Genomic DNA, 7,874 nt, shown 5'->3' on the forward strand with positions numbered 1-7,874 from the left:
TGCCCAGTGCCCAAAATAGGAGACTTTAGGCTGGAAGTACCTTAGAATTAAAATTTGCCATAAAGGGAAAACTGAATACCTCATTTTGGGCATCTTCAACCTCCAAAGTACATGACCAAACCTTCATTTTTTCCCTGGTAAAATCCCATTGGCTTCTGGAGAGGCTGAACTGGGCAGGCCCCTGGAAAGTTTCAGTTGTGCTGTAGGACAGGAGGGTTTGGCAGTGCTGAACTCTCACAGGCACTGCTGATTCAGGCACGCTGTGGGAGCAGAGGAGCACTGGGAAGAAAGATGCACGACATTTTCCACCCTCTTACCTTGGCTTACTCTGAAATGTGGCTCAGGGAAGAGCAAAAGGAACTTGGGTGCAAGAGGCACTTCCTCCATCAGGAATTCCTCTCCAGCAAATAATAAATATCCTTCGTAAAGATCAACCCTGAGCCCCTTCCCGTGGCTGGGGAAGGATCAGTGCCATTGCACAGGGCATGGCAGAGACACTGAGGCACAGCCTGTGTTCCTGCTGGGGGCAGAGGCACAGCACAGAGCCTGGCAAGACCTGGGAGCCTCCTCCCCATGGGCAGACCTGGAGGGGTTGGTTCCTGCCTTGCCTGGCAAACTCGGGCTGCCAGGAGAGACAGGAATCGATTTTGTGCGAGTGCAGCCTGTGTGGGCTGCAAAATGACCATGCACAGCAGCACAGAGGAATCAACTGCTCATGGGTTTAGCCTATGGCTTAGGCTAAAAATCCCAGCAGTGTCTCCTCGAAGAGCAGCAGCGAGTTGGTGCCATGGAGTGCTCCAGGAACCTCCTCAGGCCACATCAGCCACAGCAACAAACTGCCTTTTGCAATATGTTTGCTCTATGAACACCAGAGCTGGAGCACAAAACATGTGCAGTTGGACAGATCCTTCCTCATCTTCCAGAACAGGGTCAAACACCAAGTTCAGCTCCCAGTGACAGAACAGGTCACTGGTTGCCTCCCAGTTCCCACCTTCAGAGGAAGTGAAACACTTTGGTGGGCTCTGAGACTCCTGATTCCTCTTTGCACAGAACTCGAAGAACTTTCCTGTCCCCGTCCTGTGGGCACTTCCCTGTGCCCTGCAGAGATCCCACAGCTCCCAGCAGCTCCTCTGGCACCCCCACAGCCTCGGCTCTGGCTGCAGGGACAAGTGGGGAAGGAATAGCAGCCCAAGAAACCTTTTTGTCCCCCTGCTCTTACATTTATGTGGCATCTTAGCAGGGTGCAGAGAGCAGTTTTCCTCTGTTGTGTTCCCTGCACTGGCTCTGAGTAGCTGATGTCTTCAAGCTCAGCACTGAGGACAGAAACATAAACACTTACAAGAAAAATCACAGGCAATATGACTCATAGCAGCAAAACTACCCATTATGCAGCCTGGCTAAGCACAGCAAAAACATATACGTGTGTGCAGGGAAGGAGGGAGATTGAGTTTGAATTAAACTGAATTTCCCCTTGACTCCCAGCAGCCAAACTGAAAAATAAATTATTCACTGAGGCTGATTCCTGAAGAAGCCCTGCAGGACTGCAAGCCCAGGCCACTGCCCAGGTGAATACCATCAAGAGCTCAACTTGATGGCACTTTGTTATCCAGAGGAAACAAATTAATTTTCCCCCTTTAAAACTGGGAAACACTTGCATTAGCCCATGCATAAAATAAAAATAAGGGGGTCCTGAAATAAATTACTGAGAGCAACAAGTATCCCAAGCCATTGCCTGCTGAGAGCTGAAGGAAACAGAGGCTGAGATAAGAAGAAAATGCAGTTTTATTCCCCATTTAAACAGAAAGTCTTATTAAAACCATCCCTTTGAGGCTGAGCATTGATCTCTGTGAGTCAGGGCTTGTTTCTGGGTGTCGAGGGGGGACAACAGCAAACACCTCACAGTGGGTGCCCTCCTGAGGCACCTCCTCTGAACTGGGCAGGAGGAACAGTCCACAGAAATCACCTGGACCTGAACAGAGCAAAAGGGGCTCCCGGGACCAGCCCAGCACAGTTCTGGGGTGGGAGCTGTGGAACTGCTCAGATGTGCACGAGAACCCTCCTGCTGCAGGTCAGGACACCCAGCACTGGATCTATAAAGAGAGGGTTAAAATATTCAGCTTGAAAGTCTGGGGCTCAAATTAGTGAACTTCCATGAAAAGTACGTAGATTTTGTAAAGAAGCTGCTGCTGTTCTAAATTTAAAAATAAAAGAAATTCCCAGCGAGTGAGACAAGAGGAGCAACTCCCCTCCTGCTTCGTGGCAGAACACAAGGTAATGTTTTGTTTCTGACTAAAACCAAATCATTACAGGAAAAATGTCACTTATCAGGAAGTTTGCTGCAGGTCTTTGAGAGTCCAGGGCTGATTTCTCCAGGGACAATCTGCTCTGTCATCCCTTGCTGGGACAGCAGCAGATGCAGCAGCTGCCCTGCCCTCTCCCCTGTCTGCCTCGTGGCTCAGTTTGGAGTCATAAAGGGTGAAAAATAGCCTAAGAAATGTGTGCAGGTCTTATCCTGCCTCTTCTTTTCCCTGCCAGGGTTATCAGACACACACTTTTGTCGTCACTGGTTCAAAGGAGCAGCTCCTGAGCCCATGGCAGCCCCGGTGCCAGAGCCAGGGCAGCTGTGGGGAGCCCCAGGTCACACCAGTGCCACAGTCCTGCAGAAACCAGAGGAACAGGGGGGCTTCAGCAGGAATGGTTTGCTCAGGGAGCAGCATCCCTGTAAGACCTGCCTCTAGTTTAATAGACATATTTGATGACAGCTTTAATTTGGGAAGATGTCAGCAAAACCAGGAAAGGAATAAAGGAAGTTGGTTTCATTTTGCTACATATGTCTTTCCAATAGGATTTTTTTTAATCAATTTTCAAGTGCTAATGCCCTGTTAATGGTGAGGTGAGATCTGACAAAATCGTAATAATGCTTTTCTCATTTATGCTTTTAAAGCACTCAAATGATTTCTATCATAAGTCAATGAAATTAAAATAAATATACAGAGAGAAAGTGTGGGTCAAATTCTCCGGAGTTTGGGTCATTGCTAATAAAGTAACCAGAGAAAAAAAAGCAAAAAGGTCACATAAAGTGAAAGGACAGGCAGAACTTGAGCAGAGTGAGGAAACTGCCGAGTGCCCAAGGAAGGGAACAAAGTGAAAACCAGACAGTGAATCATCGTCACTGGGGTGTGCAAAACCCGACTGGGAATTCAGGCAGCTCCTCTTGTTTTGCTTTGCCCATCCCTTTGATTCTTTTTGCAGGTTATTAATACTTTTGCTAAGCAGCTGTTTGGGGTGTCCCAGAAGGGAGCTTCCCTTCCCTCAGGACTCTCTGCAGCCATTTCTCTTTCCCTGTAACCTTCCCCAGTCCCTCCTCTCAATCCTCTTTTTGCCAGGGCAGTGCAGGACCAGAGGTGTTATGGCTGAGCAGGGCTCACTGAGGTCACTGAGAGTCTTTGCCAACCTGAGGGGCTCTGATTGACATCCTTGCTCTATCCTGACTTTAGAACAGGGTTTTAAAGATGAAATTCAATATTTAAGGCACGTTAAAAAAATGTAGCGGGGAGAAAATGGGGAGGAAGAGAAAAACAAAGTTTCTCCTAACTGACGTGTTGTGCCTCTAGATCTTTTAAAAGGGAGGGAGAACACTGGCAAAAGATATTTTCTGGCTGGCAGGGAGAAAGGAGAGTAGAAGAACTGAGGGTAACCTATTTAAGAAGGAAGGCATGATCTTTTCAGCCTTTTTATTTTGGCAGACTAGACTTCAAACTGCAAGGAGCATTTCTGTTCCACTGCCTGCATTTGCAGTGGGTTTGCCCAGAAACAGCAGATGAGCTGGGAGTCAATTGTGGTGCATCAGAAGCCACCGAGGCAAGAGAGATAAGAACCCACTGCACTTTAGGCCAGGTCAGAATGGGGCTTGTGGTGATGGTGAGTGGCTGGAAAGGATGGTCCTGAGCTGCAGCTGCACAGTCAGCCCCAGCAGATCATCTCAGCACGTCATCACCAGGCTCAGCTCCTGGACCTGCCTGCCAGGCTGGGGGGAACCCACTCCTGCAAATAGAGCATCTGCCAGCTGCCCCCATGGAAGAGGGGAGGAGGAGTCACAGAGGCAGCAGAAGAACCTGGAGGGGTAGAAAACCCCTATTATCTCACGGTCTGCCTTCAGCACAGCCCACTTAAACACCTGTAATTTTTTGAAGACGCAGACAGGTTGCTGGACCCTTCAAGGGTACTGCTTCTGGCAAAAATAAAACAAACAAAAAAAAGCCAAACCCAAATTTACTTTAAATTTAACCCTCTCTGACAGGTATCGTATTTTTAGAAGCACTTAGCCCGTGTTAATACTTCCTGGACGTGCTTGAACACTGTCTGATGTTGTATCGAGGCAAATTAGTGAAGATGGAGGCTCATAAATCCTCAGGAATTACAAAACTAATTAAGTGCCCGTGCGATGTACTTGGGAGCAGAGCACTGGTGTGCAGGTCTGTGTTTTCCAGACATCCCAGCCGAGCTGTTCCTGCTGCAGGGAACAAGGAAGGACTTTCACTTCCCCAGGTCCAGGATGAAGGGGGCTCTGGGGAGCCCGTGGCACAGGCCACGGTGCCATAGCTCTGTTTCCTTCCCAGGGTAGCTGTGTTTGCTGGGATCACCAGCGTGCCAGGGCCCTGTCACATCCCATCCTCCTGCAAAACTTGTGCCTGCCCGTGAGCTGATGGATTGCAGAGAGCTCAGAGCTCCCTCCCTGCTCCTGTGCCCTTCCTGGTGGCAGAATTGGCACCACGAGGGATGTGTCCCTTAATGTTGGATTGCAGAGAAAGCTGCCTTTTTTTCTCCTTTGGCTCTTGCGGTCCCAAAAGGACTACAAGGACCTTGTAGTCCCAGCACTGTGTTCATAAACAGGCTCTAAGTCCTGGACACATCGTGACCCCAGGCTGCTTGGAAGAAGAAAAATGGAAATAACAGAAGAAAAGTTGCTCTTGACTCATGACATGGTGACTGGTACCAGTGAGCAGGGAGTCCTGACCCCAGGGGCAGTTCAGAAGTGCTCAGGGGGCACCCCTGACCTCACAGGTGTTTGTTCCATGGCTCCTGGTTCTTTGCATTGTTAAATAAAACACTGTGAGTAAGTACCCAGGGGGTGAGGCAGGGCAGCCTCTCACACTGGGCAGCTGCTGAGGGCAGGGAGCACCTGCACGTGGAGTCGGTCAGGGATGGACACACTGGGATAGTCAGCCAGCTGAGAATTCTGATTATGCTAAGTAGTTTGGACAGTTATTTTCAGGAATGACTCAAACAATTAAGGTAAAAACCTTGCACTATTTTTTCTTAATGAAGAACATGCTGGTTTGGGTTTTTAGGCCCCTGGCTAGGAACCTTCTTTTCTCCTCTTCAGGGCTGGGTACAGCAGAGCCTCCACTGACCTCACCAGCAGGTGTCTGCACATCATCTTCCACTTTTGGCAGTTCTTAGGCTTAATTTCAGCCTCTACCTGTAAAAATTACTTTTATCTCCCTGGGAGAATGCAATGAGGTTGAAAAAAATATCCAGAAAAATAAATTTCCTTTTTCCCTTGGAAGTTCCATTTGAAATGTTGGAGTGGAGAAGGCAGCAGAAAGGAAGTCCCACACTGAAACCACCAAACTCCTGCAGGATTTGAGGGAGTGGGATTAGCTGAGCAGTTCCTGTGGGTGTGTGTTTTCCCTGTGCTCCCCTAAGAGCTGACTGACTCCCAGCAGTGCTGGTGGGGAGCAGAGGGGGAGATGTGACTGACTGTGCCTCCACAATGCTCCTCATTGTCTTTTCTTCTCTTACAGCTGTTTTTGTGAGTGTGGGTTTTGAGGGACTCTGTGTGTGGGTTCTGTGTGCGAGGAGATTGCAAGGATTTAAAGGGCTGCATTTAGGGAAAAGCTAAACTCAGCCTCCATGTTTCCATGTTTTGGATTACACACCTAGATGCTTGCCCACTCACTTTGTGTTGGCTACAGTTTTGCACAGCCAAAAACTCACATGGGAGTGCTCAGACCATCCACATGTGCAAATTGCAGGATTAGCCACCTAACAATTGGTCCAAAAACACAGAATTGGCGATTTACAGGCTCAGCCAAAATAACAGATCACATTCCCTGATGGAGGAACTTGGCATTGCCTTGCTGAAGTCGTAGGAGCTTTGCAGATTTACACCAGCTGAGGATTTGGGCATAGGTGTTTCCTGAGTGAGAAAGATCCAAAGGGAAAGAACTGCTGTATTCAGTTTATTTTTACAGAGCAGAGTCTACAGAAAGTGGCCACTTTGCCAGAGAAGCTGGGATCACCTCATGGCTGTTTGTGCACGAGCAATAACTCCTTCAGGGGATTCACAGAGTTGTGCTGTGACAAAGTTCTCCCATTCCTGCCAAGAAATGGGAATCACTGCAGTTTAATGTCTTTTTTTCCTTTTCCTAAACAGCAGTACAGATGGCATTTTTGTACGTGGAAACTTCAGGCCCCTACTGTCACCCTGCTAATTACAACTGCATTCCCAGTTGTGTAAATGGCCACGTCCCTCATAACTGCACCTGAAGGTACTTGCAGCCTGCTGTCTTCCCTTCCCTCACCATTCCTGCCTTGCTCCCATAACCTGTAGGTACAGGATGGGTCATTGGGGTGGAGATGATTTAGCAGGACCCACAATCCCTGGAGTCTGAGACCACTTTACATGTGCCCATAATAGGTCTGTTCCTCATTGCTTTGTTCCACTGGGTGTGTCATGTGCCATTTTCCCTTAATGAGGAGCGAGTTTATTCACCCTTGCTGGGTGTTGGAAGATCAAACCACATGGGGTGACAAGATTACAAACACTGTGCTGGAGGGCTGGAAATACTCTGGAATGGGATGAGAGGTTTAACATGTTCACAGAGCCACAACTTGCCAGTGAGTGGAAGGTGGTATCGTTCCAGGAACAGAGGAAACCAGAACTGGGCAAGACCGAGATGTGTAAGTTACAGGAAATATTAAAATTCAACAAAATCTGCTCTGACACCCAAGCCTCAAATAACGCTTCTAGGGATGGATTAATTATCCAGGCAGAAATCCTCACCCACCCAAGCTTGCTGCCTGCACTCTGCCAAGCCCAGCCCAGCACTGCAGATGCACAGCCACCCCTTAAACATTGCAGTGGTAATCACACAGCTCTCACAGCTACTACAGGGCATTGAATGGGATGTTGCAATGGGAACACCACTGCAAATCCCTGTAAATCACTGTAAATCACTGGTTTGGCAGGAGGTAATGAGGAACCATGTGCCAGGAGCTCCTGAGAATGTGGACAAGAGAACTGACTGCGTGGGAAGATGAGCAGCCCTGAAGATCCCAGAGCAGAGGGGGCAGAAAGCAAGTCAGCTTCATGAGACAGCAAACAGGATGTCCTTGGAGAAAGGCTGCAAGGAGAGACACATATTTGCACTCCATTGCTTGGGATGTTACAACCCCAGCTTCTCTTGAGGGTCCCTTTCTGAAAATTCTTACTATCCAATAAAGAATATTAGGAAAAAATCCCCAGTTTCCCTCTATTTGTGTATCTCATTTCAAACACACAATCTTTTTATATGTAAGGTTAATCCATTCCCTTTTTTTGGAGTCGAGATGGGATTTTCTTTGAGGTCCAGGAAGGTACCACGTGCAGTCCTTTCCTTCTCCTGCACCATGGGCAGCTCTCACCTTCTTAGGACAGCCTGTTTTGGCCATTTAACCTAAAAATTGATGGCTATTCAGAAGATATCAGTGAGAGCTCTCACTTTTTCCTGGTCTCTTCCTGTGGAATGTTAATGGCTCTTACTGAAAGTCCTGCTACTGAGTGTTGAGAAGTTGTTGAGTACTGGAGATACAGGTGCACTGGAGATACA

At 48.2% G+C, this 7,874-nt stretch overlaps 1 long non-coding RNA gene across 2 annotated transcripts; it reads left to right on the plus strand.

Annotated features, from left to right (window-relative positions):
- The first annotated feature begins 5,122 nt into the window (after positions 1-5,122).
- On the plus strand, positions 5,123-7,496 carry LOC108501063. 2 transcript variants are annotated; one of them, XR_001876117.1, is made up of 4 exons: positions 5,123-5,295; positions 6,440-6,554; positions 6,889-6,966; positions 7,255-7,496. It is a non-coding gene; the product is annotated as an uncharacterized LOC108501063 (long non-coding RNA). The 2 variants fall into 2 exon arrangements; XR_001876118.1 differs by lacking the exon at positions 6,889-6,966.
- Positions 7,497-7,874: the final 378 nt, after the last annotated feature.

The sequence above is a fragment of the Lepidothrix coronata genome, unplaced genomic scaffold (genome assembly GCF_001604755.1).
Source record: "Lepidothrix coronata isolate B3197 unplaced genomic scaffold, Lepidothrix_coronata-1.0 Scaffold99, whole genome shotgun sequence".
Classification (NCBI taxonomy): Eukaryota; Metazoa; Chordata; class Aves; order Passeriformes; family Pipridae; genus Lepidothrix; species Lepidothrix coronata.